Source organism: Scyliorhinus canicula, chromosome 8, assembly GCF_902713615.1.
Source record: "Scyliorhinus canicula chromosome 8, sScyCan1.1, whole genome shotgun sequence".
NCBI classification, from domain to species: Eukaryota; Metazoa; Chordata; class Chondrichthyes; order Carcharhiniformes; family Scyliorhinidae; genus Scyliorhinus; species Scyliorhinus canicula.
In genome coordinates, this window is record NC_052153.1 from 147,888,036 (window position 1) to 147,905,749 (window position 17,714).

Consider the following 17,714-nt stretch of genomic DNA (forward strand, 5'->3'; position numbering starts at 1 on the left):
GCCACTCATCCTGGGGTGGTCCTTGAAGAGGAGAGGGATGATCAACTGCCCCAGGATGTAGCTGCCGTGTACATTCCCTGGGAAGCGTGCACCCACTTGCATGACCTTCATGTGGTGGTCACACATGAACTGTATGTTCAAGTAGTTGTATCACTTCCTGTTAACGTAGGGCATTCACAGATGTCCCCGTGAGCGCAAGGCGACATGAGTGCAGTCTATCAGCCCCTGAACCCGGGGAACCCCGGCGATGGCGGAGAATCCTGCTACCCGGGCATCTTGTTGGGTTTGGTCCATGTCAAAATTGATACAGTTTCCTGCCTGGGCAAACAGAGCATCCGTGACCTGTCGGATACACCTGTGGGCTGTGGCCTGAGAGATGCCACACAGGTCTCCACTCGAGCCCTGGAATTATCCCGAGGTGTGAAAGTTCAGGGCTGCGGTGACCTTGACAGACATCGGGAGTAGGTGTCCTCTTCCACATGGCGGCAAGTCTGTGAGGACATGGCACAGGTGCCGCATTGTCTCCTTTTTGAGGCATAGCCTCCTGCGGCAGGCGCTGTCAATTATCTGTTCAAACAACCAGCGACACCTGTACACCCTAGGCCATCGTGGTCCTCCCTCTCTTGATCCCTACCTGGCCTGATGAGCGGCCGGGTCCTCAGGTGTGGGCAGTGAGGCTATGGGTGCTTGGTGGGGCAGACAGACAGGGACAAGGGCTGCCCCGGAAGGCGTACACACAATCCAGAGGCTGGTATGGGGGTGCCGCCTGTGGTTGCCCCCCCCCCACCCAAAGTCTCTGTCCCCATCTTCTCATGGCGGTCCACCCCTGCCGAGGGTTTCCCCTTACCCTTGTCCACCCAGCCGACCACTGGGGGAGCATGCCCAGCGCCCCCCGGCTCTTTACCTGTGAGCAACGATGGTTACTCACCTCCTCGGCTCCTCACAGAGCCCTTCTGCTAGGTTCATGGTTTCAAAAAGGAGTACTAATTGGCACCACTTGCTGGGGCAACATATAAATCACTGGAGGCTGTTGGGGCTCACGTTACTTGTTCAGAAATAGGGTTTAAGTGATAATAATTGGTTTCTTGCCATGCTACGGTGGGAATCCCGATTTCGCCTACGGGAGTGGGCCGATTGCATTGAAACTGTTTGGCGCCGAGCACGTTCTCGTTTTTGGCCTCTCCCATTATTCACTGGCCTCGTTTTTCTGAGTAAGAATGCAACAAGGCCAGAAAATCGTGCCCTTAATGTGGAAAAATGTATATAAAGTATATATGGTGCTGGATTTTACAGGGTATCTTGCTCCCTGGCCTCGAAGCTAAAGGTTCATTGGGTTCAATGTGAGATTTCTGCCCCTTTCTCGGGAGGATGTCCCACCTTAGCTGCTGACTAATTCAGGCTGCAAGCTCTGAAGTCTCAGCAGTGCCATGGGGAGCAATGGCCACTGCTGAAACTACTGGAGGCCCCCAATGCTGAGGACCCCTGCCAAGTCTGGGGTTGGAGGTTTCACAAAGGCAGTGTATGGAAGTAGTAGTTTTAAAACCCCGGGAGGAGGGCTAAATGGGGAGATGATCTTGAAGGTGCTTCTAATGTGTCCATGGGGCTGAAAAAAGAGTTTTTCACCCTCGCCTTACCTGCCGCAGGTAAAATAATGCCAGTGGCGGGATAAGGCCCTTAAGTGGGTCCCCATAAAATTTCAGACAGGTCGAGGGTCAGTTAGACAGTAGGAAGGCCATCCTCTGGATTTTATGTCGTTCCCCCCACACCCACCAGCAAACCATCAGCGGGGCAATGTAAATCCAGCCCATTAAGAAAATCTGGGCATCTCATACTGACTTGCGCTCAGCATGTAGTAGACCTAGGAATCATACACTCAACCTACTCAATTAATGTGCAGGGTAGCAATCAACAAAGCAAACTGAATGATAAATCATATATTTAAAATGGTGGAATACAAGTGGGAGGAAGACTTGATCAAACAGTATAATGCTCTTGTCACACTACACCTTTAATACTGTGTCCAGTCTGGTCATTAAGACACACATTTAAGCATTGGAGGAAATGCAGTTGGGAGTCATGAGATTCAATCACCAGCAATAGAAGTCTGACTTTTGCGTAAAGACTGGAGAAAGCTGGAATTTTCAGCACTGAAAGGGAGCGTTGTGAAAGTGATCTTAGAGTAAGCAGTTAGGAGAAGGTAAATCCATAAAACTAAATTATGTTTCAAGAATAATACAAGAGAGGCCCAGGCCCAGGCCCAGGACTGATCATACCAAGCTCCATTTCATACTAAGCATGCCCAATATCATATAAGGAGTCCTGGAAAGGCTATGACATATGTTCCCATACAGGAAGTCACAATAGAATTATCAGAGGCTTAATGATGACGAGCTGGCCTAAGCTAATAAGAGCCATGATGCGGCCTTGTAAAAGAAGTGGGGCACTTTAATGTAACCACAGCATAAACTATGAATCCTCACAAATTCGGCGGAGTGGATATTGAAAGCATCAGAGCTGCTTTATTGTTGCACCATTTAGTTAGTGTTAGTAATGAATCCACTCATTATACACGGCTTACACTTTAATTTCCGATGGAAGATTTAGATGAGAAAGGATGGGAGGAGACTCGAGTGGAGCATAAACACTGACATGGACTATTGGGCGTAATGAACTGTGTTTGGGCTGAACATGTGAATTAGAAGGAGGAGTAGCACGGTAGCGTGGGCAGCACAGTGGTTAGCATTGTGGCTTCACAGCGCCAGATCCCAGGTTCGATTCCCGGCTTGGGTCACTGTCTGTTTGGAATCTGCACGTTCTCCCCGCGTCTGCGTGGGTTTTCTCTGGGTGCTCTGGTTTCCTACCACAAGTCCTGAAATACGTGCTGTTAGGTGAATTGGATGTTCTGAATTCTCCCTCTGTGTACCCAAACAGGTGCCAGAATGTGGCGACTAGGGGCTTTTCACAGTAACTTCATTGCAGTGTTAATGTAAGCATATTTGTGACAATAAAGATTATTATAAGTAGGTCCCATTAAAATCATGGCTGCTCTGACTATAACCTTAACCCTCCATTCCTGGGGAGGGTTGTCTGCCCTGATAACCTTTCACTTCCTTCTTAATTACATCCTTTGTAATTATATAATTTTGAACTGGCATGAGAATATGTCAGTAAGAACATGAACTGAATGAAGTTAAATCTATCAAGCCATATGGAATCAATGATATCTGTCATGGTCACCATTACTGATGCTACCTTTATATTCCAGATTTATTAATTGAATTTACATTCCGCCAGCTTCCATGTCCCCAGACCTTTGGATTACTAGTTTAGTGACATTACGACTATGCCACCATCTCTTGGCAGGGTAAGTCCAGCAACTTGCCCACTCAAGCCGGAATTAAAGTTCGGACCCCCATAACATTATCAGACCCTGATCTACACGCGTAAAGAAAACTCCTCTGGCTTTGTGGAGCTTATCCGCTCATTCGGTAGCTTGAGTTGAATTTGTGGCTTGCGGAACCAGGGTTGGAATCCTGTCGCTGAACGGCCTGGGACATTTTAACTGCTCTCCAAATAATGTTAATATTGGACCCCATAGATTAAGTGACTGAGTGAAATTAGTCACGGTTCTCATAAAGCTCTAAAATACCATTGTACCATTAATGGAGACCTCTATTCTGCTTTTCAATTTTCAAGTGAATTATTTTAATAATTCAAGTGATTATTTTAATCCATGCACCTGATTTACTTAAGGGTAGTCTCTGATAAATGAGAATTTCACTTCCACTCGGTGTCCCATTTACAATAAAATCCCAATGTTTTGAATTCCAGGGACCTGCCCACACATTCATGAGGCTGCATTCCCACATAAATGCATCTTTATGTAACCCATGTGCCTCCAAGCGTGTATGTCAAAACCAACAGATTTGAATGCCAAATTAAAACATGGGAAAGCAGTCAATGTGTGAAGAAGCCGTTATTCAATTTGCTCACATCTCACAATGGCTCAACCTTGTAAATATAATGGGCGATTTGCATTTAAAAACGTTGGGAGTTAGCTTTTCCTGCTCAGTGTGCTGGCGTCAGCTGTGTGCGATACAATCCACCATGTCATCAAAGTAGTCAGATATGTTTTTGGTGCTTCTGTTCTGTGAAATTCCAGAGCATTTCTATGGCCTTTGTGGCTCCGGTGGGGAATAGCCTTTTCGGATATCAACACTAGGAAGGGCAAGCGGGTGGGGGTTCATCGGACTCTTCAGGGTCATCAGACTCCATGATTTTGTGTTCTTGTGTGGTCTAACTCCGCTCTGATTGGTCAGTGCTGTCAGATGCCAAACCTAGATGACTTTGGCTAATCCAGATTTACCAATGTGGAATTTCAGTTTATCATGGGCACCATTCAAGGGGATTTGTTTTTAGGCGACAGGAGTGATTGACAGCTTTGACATAATCAGAATTTCATATCACCCAAATTTGACTCATTGTGACTTTACAGTAGCATGTTTAAATTATATTGAACTCATAACTGTTACCTGTTCAGTCCAGAAAAGAGTTAAGCGGCAATTCTTGCTCTTGTTCCTTCTTTTTAATACACAGGTTTGAAAAGACGGAGACCTCAGGCTGTAAAGACTGCCAAGGCCATCCTGTAGGAGGATATTATTTAGTTATTGATGAATGAAATTGTGTTCTTCCTGTTAGTTTTGCACACATTGACTCTTCTTACATGAACCATGGGTTTTGTTAGTATGCGAATACAAGAAAGACTCAGATTTAGATTCTGATTCCATATTGTGCACCTGAACAGGCTCAGGAATGTGGCAACTAGGGTCTTTTCACACTAAATTCATTGCAGTGTTTTTTTTTGTAAATTTAGAATATCCAATTCATTTTTTCCAATTAAGGGGCAATTTAACATGGCCAATCCCCCTAACCTGCACATCTTTGGGTTGTGGGGGTGAAACCCACGCAGACACGGGGAGAATGTGCAAACTCCTCACAGACAGTGACCCAGGGCCGGGATTCGAACCCGAGTCCTCAGCGCCGTAGGCAGCAATGCTAACCATTGTGCCACCGTGCCGCCCAATTCATTGCAGTTTTAATGTAAGCCTACTTGTGACAATAAAATATTATTTATTTATGTATTATTTTATATGGTAAAATATCACAATCCTGGTTGTCAAATGAGGAAAAGATAATGGATTTAACTCTTTTCACTACAAATCTCTGACCTTTTACAAGGACAGGCCACTGTGAGGTCTCACGCAAACTGTCAATGATTCAGTGACTTCATGCTCATTTACAAATCCAATTAGATGACCCCAAATTAGACACCCTCAACCTCAAGAGCTGTCAGAAACTTGGCTAGTTATTTACGAATAATGGGAGATTGGAAATGTTATCCATTTCACCAAACTCAACGTCATGACCCAAAATGTCTTATGTCGTAATTATGTCTTATGCCCGCAGTTAGCTAAGTACTCAAATCTATGCCCAACCGTAGATGACCTAGGATCGAATATTAGTATTCTATAGATCAGAAGTTTCTGGGTTTTAGGATAATGTAAAAATGGCTTTATAATCTAGCTCATCTCTCCAGTGCACTACTGAGGATGTGTCAGTGACACATGGTGCTGTCCCTCAAATGATATGTTAAAAACAATATTGAAGCCTTCATGGAATGGTAGCCTTTTAGGATACCAACACTAGGAAGATTAAACGGAATGAAAAGCCATCTTGGTCTGGACCCATTTTTTAAATTCAAATTTTATTCCGATTCCTGACCCATATCTCCTGTGAAATGTCAAGCGCAAGATGTAATGCACCAATTAGAAATGGCCATCGGTGATAAGGACTAATTTACACCTTAATTGAACATGGTTGACAGAGACATCTACAAGTTGCCTGTGAAGCTGGCATGTACGTGCCATCGACTCAGGCCTTCTGCCTTGCCTTTACCATCCGGTTAAATCAAATGGCTACAAGCATTTAAATTTATTTAGCAAATGCAAAGCCCCTAAGCCAAGCTTCCTTCCGGTCCTGTTGTGTTGTGGGCGGATAGGCCTCCTGTGAGTCTCTGGATTGGGCATTCTTCTATGATGTGGTGCATAGTTTGTTCTCTCCCACAGGAACGTAGGGGGCTGACACTAATGCTCCATCTGTGGAGGTTGGTCAGGCAGGGCTGTAGCCAATCCTGAACCTAAGGGTGGACCACCCATCCCTTGGAAGGTTAAAACCAGGCTGCTTTTGCATTGGGTTTGAGATCAGGTACTTGTTTGTCATGTCCAATGATGCCCATTCATTTGACCAGGTGGAATTGGCGTTGAAGTCCTGCGTGAGAGGGTTTTTCCAGATCGGCATTCTTGATGGGCATCGTACCTTGGGTAGGCTGAATAGATCAGCATAAAGTGGCAGGTGGGGGGTATTGCAAACTTTTTCTATTATTAAGCATGTAAAGAGCAGTGCATGGACAATGAGTAGGCAACAATCATCTGACCTATTTGCCCTCCAAAATATTTGAAGTAGTTGTTTTGCAAAACCATAGTTATAAATTTGGCTCAAGGTAATCGAGAATAAAATCAGAAGGATCCACACGTACTTTAATAACATTAAGAATTTTTGTTTTGTTTTGAGAGGGGCCAATTGCAAAAACACTAGCTGTTTTCTGCCTGGCTCATGACTGAAATGCAAATGCATTTGGAATACTGTAGCGACAGTAATTGGCAACTTAAACATATTCAGATGATTATGTGAGGAAAAATTCAACATGTTCGAATGCTTTTATTTTCCTTCAGCTTTTGAATGAATGCCATTTTGTTTATGCAGCATCTCGAGTTCTCAAACAATAGAACATAGAACATAGAACAGTACAGCACAGAACAGGCCCTTCGGCCCTCGATGTTGTGCCGAGCAATGATCACCCTACTCAAACCCACGTATCCACCCTATACCCGTAACCCAACAACCCCCCCTTTAACCTTACTTTTTAGGACACTACGGGCAATTTAGCATGGCCAATCCACCTAACCCGCATATCTTTGGACTGTGGGAGGAAACCGGAGCACCCGGAGGAAACCCACGCACACACGGGGAGGACGTGCAGACTCCGCACAGACAGTGACCCAGCCGGGAATCGAACCTGGGACCCTGGAGCTGTGAAGCATTTATGCTAACCACCATGCTACCGTGCTGCAATATTGAGTACTGTTAGCTATTTCTTTTAATGGACTGAAGAGTTCCAAATAAACCACCTTCAGCACTGCTTGCTGACTCTGTGACCTCTCTTGATAGCTTGAGCTGAATGGTGTGGTGATCCTACCACTTTATGAACCATTTGTCTGACCACCCTGAGAAAAATGTGTCCAATTCTGGTCACTGCACAGCATAATCAATAATGCACTAATTGCGGAATTGATCGTTTAAAGGAATGCTGGATAAAGTATTAAAGTTGCGAATGACACAGGGTTATGGGGAGAGATTAGGACAGGGGGATTAATACGCTCCAATTTTGTAAAACCTAAATAAAGTCATCTTTCCAAGAATCCCGGTCAAACAAAGGATTCCTGTGCCATGCTAGAGGTAGGGAAACAAGTAATGATTTTTATTGAAATCCCCCCTCTCCATCCCGGACAATTTTAGGCTCAGGGTCCTCCGCCGGTTTCTTTCCAGCAGCATCAGCAGGTCCTTATCTCAAAGAAACATTTCACCTTTAGTGTCTTAGCTGCACCTTAAATAAAATGAGATCTTCTGTTCTAAGCATTATGAAAGCAGTTAATGCTACGTTAATTCGCACTGATTTCAGCCTGTGCTTGGTTTGCCTCCTTCCCTCTATACGGTCTCACAGCTCTCTTTCAAAAAGGTGATTTTAGCTGGCTCAAAAACAGGTTTTGTATTTTGTTCTATCAAATTCACATCCTTGGGACCCTTAAAAAATGCAGCCCTGTGTGGTGAAAAACTGCCATGGAAACCGCAAATAATGAAATTCCCCTGGCTTTATTGAAACCAGCACTGGGATTAAGAAGGCAGATATGCTTGTGGGTTATGAATAAACTGGACAAAAAAAGTCCAAGGAAAATAATTCAGCAACAAGAACAGTCGGAGCAAATTTACTTAGTTTCCACAAGTGTATACTTTCCTTTTCATTGCATTACAACAACTTTCTCATCAGTTCTCAAATCTCGAGCAATGTTGTGCCAACAAGGTACCGGTGAGCAATACTTATTTCCTCCAGTTGAAACGACTTACTAAATAATTTTGCAAGTGTTTTTTCAGGACCTTGTGGGCTTCGTGTATGGCTGGTTGATGAATTGACTGTTCCAACATTCTTGACAAGTCTTATTTTATACACAACAGGGAACTGAAGATAAAATCAAACTTCAGCCAAAGTTCAAAGTTGTTCCACAGCCAAATAGCAAGCTGATTTAAGAGTAAAATTGGTGCTCCCTCGCTGCCAACTGCGTTCAAAAAGGGTGTGGGTTGGAAAAAAAGAGAGAACGTGATGACATTGATTTTCTGATATGCACATCCTTTCCGTTTCTGCTGCTCCCCAACTATTGTAGTACAGGAGCTCTGAATTACAGAGAATCAGAGGAAACATAGACTGATGACAATTTGAAGGGGGCAGTGTTATCAGTGGAAGTGCAGACTTGATGCCCTTTTGGCATCAAATGTAATGCAGGGGAAAATCTTTACCACAATGATCAGACATGTCAACATCCAGTACTGAATAATCAGTGCACGTCGAGCTTGATGACAGATACGATGAGGTCCAAAAATACTACTGCCGGCCAGCATCCCAGCTTACGGACACATTCTCTGCGCTTGCCATTTTGCTGAGGTAAATTCAGGATCAGCAGTGTCACCCAACCTCATGAGGTAGCCAGCCAATTAGATTCATTAAGATCTTTTTTAAGGGCATTGAAAGCTGGCTAAATAGGACTTTCCAATAGTCTGCAGTTTTCCAACCAGGCGGGGGGCAGTTTAACTGCCTGGAGATGGGCATCCGTCTCCAGACCAAGGGGGTGCAAGTACCTTGCCCATTAGTGGTGATTTTTGGGGTTTTGGTTGTGCCGGAACTCCGGACGAAGCTGGGGGCAGACGTCCTGGCCTTTGCCTCACTGGTGTCACGAAAGCGGATCCTCTTGGGCTAGAGGTTGACTGCACTGCCAAGCGCCTCGGCATGGCTGGGTGACTTGATGGAATTTTGTGTGGCTCGAGTAGGTTGAGTTTACCGTTAGAGGGTCAGTGGAAGGGTTTTACTGTAGATGGTGACTGTTTAATAATGTACTTTAAAGAGCTGGTCACTGTTAGGGATCAGGGTGGAGGGTGGAGGAAAGAGAATGGGTGCGGGGTAATTAGTAACTAAGTTCAACTGCTGCAGGGGAAGGAGCGGTGGGGGTTCTTACAATAACATAGAATAATAATTAAACAGTTTGCATGTATAAATTGCTAAAAAGAATAATAAAATTTTTTCTAAAGGAAACAAAGTAATACAGGGAGGTGATTATCGAATTTACAGTGCAGAAGGAGGCTATTCGGCCCATCGAGTCTGCACTGGCTCTTGGAAAGAGCACCCTATCTAAGCCCACACCCCCACCCGATACCCCATAACCCAGTAACCCCACCCAACACTAAGGGCAATTTTGGATACTAAGGGCAATTTAGCATGGCCAATCCACCTAATCTTTGGACTGTGGGAGGAAACCGGAACACCCGGAGTAAACCTACGCACACACGGGGAGAACTTGCAGACTTCGCACAGACAGTGACCGAAGCTGGGAATCGAACCTGGGATTCTGGAGCTGCGAAGAAATTGTGCTAACCACTATGCTACCGTGCTGGCCAAATACTTTATAGGCAGGGGGAGGCAGATATCTGGAGAAGGAAATGCTTATTCACCTTTAAGTGGAAATAAATTATTTTACATGTATTGCCAGAGAAAATAATGGGGCTGGTAACTTCAAAGTGGAGAGATAAAGAAATTAACACATACCTGCCAAAAGCCAACTCCACAGGATGGATAACATCAAAGGGAAAGAAATTGTATAATTGTAAAACACTAACTAAGGAAAGGGAGAGCTACAACTAACATCAGGCCTACAGCAAGCTGCAGATATAGTCTCCCGAAAGAAAGCAATCATTTTCTGCCTTCACTGTTCCTGAAGACCATTTCCTAGACGCGGCCACCTTAACCTGTTTGTGGTAATTATTTGCTGGATTTAGCTCATAAAGCTATTTAAAAATCAGATATTGTTTGGGAAAAGTGTTGTCTCAGAATTAAGGTAAATGTAGGTAGCTGGGGACCAAGGGATAGTTTCATTAAAATTGTGTGTATAGTCATCAGTATATTTAAGTGTCATAGTGTATTATAGTCCTAATCTTGTGTGTTTGTGTCTTTCTTTCATTTAAGAAATATTCTACGGTAGCACAAGTGGATAGCGCTGTGGCTTCACAGCACCAGGGTCCCAGGTTCGATTCCGCGCTGGGTCACTGTCTGTGCAGAGTCTGCACGTTCTCCCAGTGTCTGCGTGGGTTTCCTCCGGGTGCTCCGGTTTCCTCCCACAGTCCAAAGCCATGCCGGTTAGGTGGATTGGCCATGATAAATCGCCCTTAGTGACCAAAAAGGTTAGGAAGGGTTATGGGGATAGGGTAGAAGTGAGGGCTTACATGGGTCGGTGCAGATTCAATGGGTCAAATGGTTTCCTTCTGCGCTGTATGTTCTATGTTCTTTATTAATTGTTCACACAACAAAGGAACTGTCTTCACTGGGCTGTACTGTTGCTCTTTTTAATGGAATACTATCCCATGAGCGTCACCAATAATGTTGGCAATCGGCTTCAGAGTAATGTCGCCAAGTAATAATGATGCTCTTTAGAGTCGCCAGATATCAAATGATACCACCGCAAGGCTTTACCAGATATTGATCAAAGGACCACACAACCAGTAAGTCAGTACAAGTTCAAAGATGGTTTATTTACACACAAGGATTACTTTGACATACAACACAAAACACTACAAGTTGAACTACACCTAATAACTGCAATAACCTGTACTTAACTTCAGGGCAACTGGCTCTATGCTAAGGCCTTTGTCCGGATCTTGCGTGGCAGGGTGGAAGAAGTGGCTCTGTTTCTGCTGGGCTCAACTGCCTGGTAGCGATCATTGGTCTTGAATTTGTCTTCTGGTCGCAATGCTTCACTTGGGTTGGCATAGGCTGGATCCAAGAGAGACCGAGCACATGGCTGTGTCTCTTCTTATCCCTCTGGGATTTTGTGTTCTTTGGGGCGGTCCTTAACTTGGACCCAATAATTCGACAGGCTACGATAACTGCCTTCGATTTTGGCCAATAATGGGGCGGGTGCCTTGATGGCTGGGCGTGTCCTTGGTGGTGAGCGACCGTGGCTGTTTGGGCTCCCTGAGTAAAGGCAGTAGCGCCGATTAGTCTGTATCTGTATCGGTTACCTGAGTACAATTCTTTTGTTCTGGAGAAATGGGCCATTAGAATGCAAACGAGCGGGGGTTTCGATCGCGATTAGCTATCTGGGTTGCAAATACACACACAAGCTCTGAGTCTGTCTGAGTCCTGGGTTGGCCATAATTACCATGGTCCTTTGCAGGTGGCCAACAGTGGTACACCGTTCCTCACATTACCAGAAAAAGCACATGCACCACCATGTACCGATGTGCCACTGATTTGCAAAGTTAATATTCTGGGTTTTGGGATACCCTTGCATTTTACAACAATGTGGTTCGTAACCATAAACCATAGAATAGAATAGACCACAGAATTTACAGTGCAGAAGGAGGCCATTCGGACCATTGAGTCTGCACCAGCCCTTACGAAGAGCACCCTACTCAAGCCCACATATCTACCCTATCGCTGTAACCCCCACTTAACCTTTTTGGACACTGAGGGCAATTTAGCATGGCCAATCCACCTAACCCGCACATCCGGAGGAAACCGGAGCATCTGGAGGAAACCCACAGACACACGGGGAGAACGTGCAGACTCCGCACAGTGACCCAGCGGGAATCGAACCTGGAGCTGTGAAACAACTGTGCTAACCACTGTGCTCCCATGCTGCCCTGGTGGTCGTTTCACTGGACTAGTAATCCCAAAGCCTAGGCTAATCCCCTGGATTTCAATCTCACCATGTTAGCTGCATTTAAATTCAATTGATAATATTTGGAATTGAAAGCAGGTCTCAGTAATTATGATCATTAAACTATACTAAATTGCGGTTAAAAAACCCATCTGGTTCACTAATGTCCTTTAGAGAAGGAAATCTGCCATCTTTACCTGGTCTGGCCTAAATGTGACTCCAGATCCACAGCAATGTGGTTCAGTCTTAACTGACCTCGGAGTTGACCTTGAAGGGTAATCAGGGATTGGCAACAAAAGCTGGCTTTGCCAGCATCAAAGATACCCACGTGAAAGATTGTAAAAAACTGTAAATTTTTCAAAGCGTTGGAGAGAGGTTGCCTCCATGTTGAAGCTCATTCTCAGTTACTTCCCCATTACTGCAGCCTGCTGCTCCTCTCAAATTTGAAAACTGTTTGAACTTCCACCTTTGAGAGCCTGCCTGTTGCCCTTAATTGGATAGAAACCCTGTCCCCATAAAAATCCTAACAAATCAATAATTTTTTGTCCAGGGGCAGGTTCGAGATCTGGAAACAGTTCCTGTTCCTGTTGCCAGGCCCATGCATGAAAATTCAGCCCCCTGAGCTAATTTTTTATTTCTCAACTGAAGCATTTTTTAAAATCTTAGACCATAAGACATTGGAGCAGAATTAGTGCACTCGGCCCACCGAGTCTGCTCCACCATTCAATCATGGCTGATATTTTTCTCAACCCCATTCTCCTGTCTTCTCCCCATACCCCCCGATCAAGTTCCCAATCAAGAACCTATCAAACTCTATCCTTTTTAAAAAATTTTTTAGCGTACCCAATTAATTATTTCAAATTAAGGGCCAATTTAGCGTGGCCAATCCACCTACTCTGCACATCTTTTGGGTTGTGGGGGCGAAACCCACGCAAACACAGGGAGAATGTGCAAACTCTACACGAACAGTGACCCAGAGCCGGGATCAAACCTGGGATCTCGGCGCTGTGAGGCAGCAGTGCTAACCACTGTGCAATCGTGCTGCCCATCTATCTCTATCCTAAAGACACTCAGTGATTTGGCCTCAAAATCTTCATGAGGCAAAGAGTTCCACAGAATCACCACCCTCTGGCTGAAGAAATTCCCCCTCATCTCTCTCTTTTAAAGGATCGCCCCGTTCGTCTGTGATTGTGTCCTCTGGTTCCAGTTTCACTGCTACAGCTTCCTCGCTCCTGGTCCTTCTCCGTTGCTTGAATTTTCTGTTTAATATTTTTCTCTCTGTGATTTGTTCCTACATCCACCTCTACCCATATGATCCATTTTGGCCTATGATACACAGAGACAGAGGGAAAAATTCTACGCTCATCAAGTTACTGTTTTTCTGGTCCTAGCAAGGAAACAGCAGGATCCAGAAGAACATCATGAGCAAACTTTGTTAATTTTCCATGCCAGCTCATATTTGACCTGGCATCAGGAGTTTGCCAAAGTGGTGGTGGTGGCATGTGTTGTGTGCGCTGTGGGGCGAGTGTGCCAAAGTGGGGAAGTGGGGACTGGGGTGGGGAAAGGGTAATATTGGTGGGGCGTGCTGGCATTAGAATTGCACATATGAGCAATTCAGAGGCTCAATGCCAAAAGTTTTAAAGATGCACCCGCTTAAAAGCAATTTGCTAGAGGGAGAAAAAATTATTTCAACCTTTATAAGGATATTTGAAATGTATTTGCAACCTTTCCAAAAGCTGAATGGGACAGAATATACATCTGGAAAAGTGCAAGTAAAGGCAAAAGAGATTGATTGATATTTATTTATTGTGCCATGCACCGAAGTACAGTGAAAAATATTTTTCTGCGGCCAAGGGAACATACACAGTAGACAAAAAGAATAATCGACAGAGAACATTGACAAATGGTACATCGAATACCAGTGATTGGTTACAGTGCAGAACAAGGGCCAGACGAGAGCAGCATAGGGCGTCGTAAACGGTGTTCTTACAGCAAATAGATCAGTCCAAGGGAGAAGACAGCAGGTAGTATGCAGCCAAGTACTGATGTAGTGCAGCAGGAGACCTCAGGCTCAAAACTCTGCCCAGTACTCGCACAACCTGGGGTTGGCTGCAGAGGAAGCTGGTATACTTAAGAAGGTGCTAAAACAGGACTTCCCAGTGGCATGATTTATTATGTAAATGTCATAATGCATAGACTGTCAAGTGTGTCTCATTTACTGTTGGTGCATGACAAGACCTCACAAACGAATATAGTTCTTTATTAGCTTATTGTGCATATCCAAACTGTAGCAGGACACTCACTCAAGTGGTAATTTAGAATTTGTAACCTTGCATATTAACTGCTTCAAAGGGCTTAAACATCATTGCAATACAGGCTAATTGCATGTTATATTGCCAACACATAGGATAGTTCAGGATAGTCTCCAAGGCTCTTATCAATGGCACTGCTACCTAAGGAAATACACCAGTTTGGTGGCATTGAGTGGCTGTATCATTGCTGCTGTTGGTTTTCCATAGAAAAGGAAATGAAAATACTGGACAAGATTACTGACGCATTTGTCACCTGTTTGATACACATGTGGACAGATGCTGCTTATATTACCCTGGAGCGAAATGGAAGCAAAACAGTTGAAACTAATCCCATATATCTCAGGCTAAACACAACATTGGCATAAGATGGACAGAAGCGTATAAAGAATTGATGTTACAATACTCAGTTATATTTCTTCCCTTACTTTGAAGGGAAAATTGGGACAAAAAAAATCAAAAAATGTATTTATACAATAGTCAAAACACCAATCAAAATGAACTTCAAATATAGCAGAACAGCCCCATTAACTACTGCTTTTGTCCATGGGTGGAATTCTACCTTTTCCCGCTAATCGGTTTGTAGGTGGGTGGTGTGCAAAATTCCTCTGATGGGCTTCCCAATAGCTCCCACCTGCCTTGACTTCTTTGGAATTTTATGGTGGGATGGACAAGGCCTTGGCAGGCCCACCCGCCCCAATTGAGGCTCTTAAGTACCAATTATTGATCACTAAGGGCCATTTCTTGGTCATCCTCAATTGTTAGGCTGGCAGGAGTTCTGGGGTATGGGGAACCCAAAAATAATTGGGTTCAGGTCTCGGGCAGGTTTCTATTAACAGCCCCCTTATTAACATTGGGTGCTCCATCTCTGATTTGGCTGCATAACGTCCATCTCCCACCCAGCCTCTCCGACAAACCCCAATCCCCCATCGTTCACCTTCACCCACCTCCCCACTCGGCTTCCCAAAACCTCCTTGCCCCGTCACCCTCAAAACCTATCTTTTCCTGGAGTCCTGGGACTTTGTAGACTGCAGTATGAAAAATCATGCCATCCTGGTCCGTGATCTATTCCAAAATGAAGCAGAACTGAGAGTCTAATAGGCAGAGGAACCGCTTCCTCTACAGCATATATGTCAAACTCAAGGCCCGCGGGCCAAATCCGGCCCGCGGTGGAATTATCTTTGGCCCGCGAGATAATATCTAATTATTTTTTCCAATTAAGGGGCAATTTAGCGTGGCCAATCCACCTACTCTGCACATTTTTGGGTTGTGGGGGTGAAACCCACGCAGACACGGGGAGAACGTGCAAACTCCACACGGACAGTGACCCAGAGCCGGGATTGAACCTGGGACCTCAGCGCCGTGAGGCGGTTGTGCTAACCACTAGGCCACCATGCTGCCCTAATAATATCTAATTACTATTAAAGCTGGCCCCAGCAATTGAAGCGCCTATGGCGTATGATATGGCTGATGTCGAGTTTATTCAGGTATAGTGTGAATCACAAAGTGTTGGCCTGTGGAAAAATGTTTTCATTAGAAATTACTCTGGAAAAGCTCCAGATAAAGCAATAAGAAATAAATGCAACTAATTTTTTTATTTATTTAATATTTAATGTTGTTTTTATAGGCAATAACCTAAGCTTTATTAGTTCCAGGTTCAATAAGTTCATTTCAATAAGTTTTGCAAAAAAAACATTGAACTAGTCCGGCCCTCGACTTGTCCCGATTTTTAAATTTTGGCCCACGGTGTATTTGAGTTTGACACCCCTGCTCTACAGTTATAGATGGTGGGCCTTTAGAGAGCTGGCAAGTTAATAATTGATATTGGTTATTTCCAATTCCTGGGTGTGCCCTGCCTGTACCAGTTATTAGACAGTTAATCTGGACAGAAATGGCACGTTCATCTTTGAAATTGTATCTACTTTTGTAATATTAGGGTGTTCAAGGCCGATAGGGTTAATGTGTGGGACTGGAGAAATAGTACCACCCACATGAGGATGTAAGACAGAGACATGTGACTAGGAGTCTAGAGGAGAAAACTCATGGCTTTGACTGAGTAATACCTGTGGTCTTGTATATCTGTAAATAATTATGTTCATACAATAAACCAGTTATTGTTCAGGCTTATCTATGTCTCCGTAACCATTCCTTAACCAGCCACAGCCAACATACAACATGGTAGCAGCAGTGAAGGATCACAAAATCCACGGAGATCAACTTTTAAAAAGCAGCGAAAGATCCTGAAATCTCTAAAATTCAATTTTGAAAACGTTTGCCAGTCTGACCTAAGAAAAGACACCAAAGCTGAAGACTTTGGTAAGACAGTTGAAAATCTTCAAAAAAAGCGCAATGGTAGTCTTGAGGCTGACAGGCGGAGAAAAAAATCAACTGTTCTGTTTACTAAGAGCTCCACCAGAGCACGTGATGGTCCATTGAAAATTGTAATCCAGCAGCAGAGTCAAAGAACCTAGCGATGATCAAGGAAAGGTGAGCAAACCTTGAAAAAGGCTCAAAATCTTCAAATTAACGGTGCTGTAAACAGGCAGGGCTGGGAAAATTTTCACTTTTAGTGAACACAAGTTTCTGTACAACCCAGAACCCGGGTCGGAGGTCGGGGCCATTTTACATGGCCACGGCAAAACACCAATTGGAAAAAAAAAATTGGCAGCTTAAGATATAATTCCCCAACAGGAAGAAAGCTGTGAACGGAGCTTAAAAATAACTTCCAGCGATTAGTTTAAAAATTCTGCAAAATTTAGGAATGAGTACCAGATTGCAGCCACTGCAGAGGGATTGCAGGTGACCCAGGAAGTGTCAAAAAAGTATTCAGAAGAGAAAACAGGTTGAAATGCTGCACTCTTTCCCTCTCTCTTTTGGAAACGTGTGTCAATATAGAAAATATTGCACAAATTATTATAAAATTTCAGTTCACTGCTAGGTTTCATATAGTTGACTTATTGAACTGGACATCTGACCACATCCAAGAAACTAGCTGACCTAAATTGGCTACAAAGTTTAAAATCTATGCCTGAAGGAAAATTAAAGGGCACTTAACCATGTGCGCGATTTTATAGCCACGCTATGTCTGAAAAGTAGCTCACCACGGCGTAGTGTGACCGATAAAAGATGGAAGACCCCGCTCCGGGGATCTATCTGGCTCGCAAGGCCTCACGAGATCCAACGCGATCTTGCGAGACTTTACTTTAATGTGCAGATTCCCGAGGTGTGGGATGTATCCCCTTTGCCTTTGAGACTTCGGGTGAGTACCATTCAGTTCTGGTCTCCACAAATGGGAACCAGGCAGAAC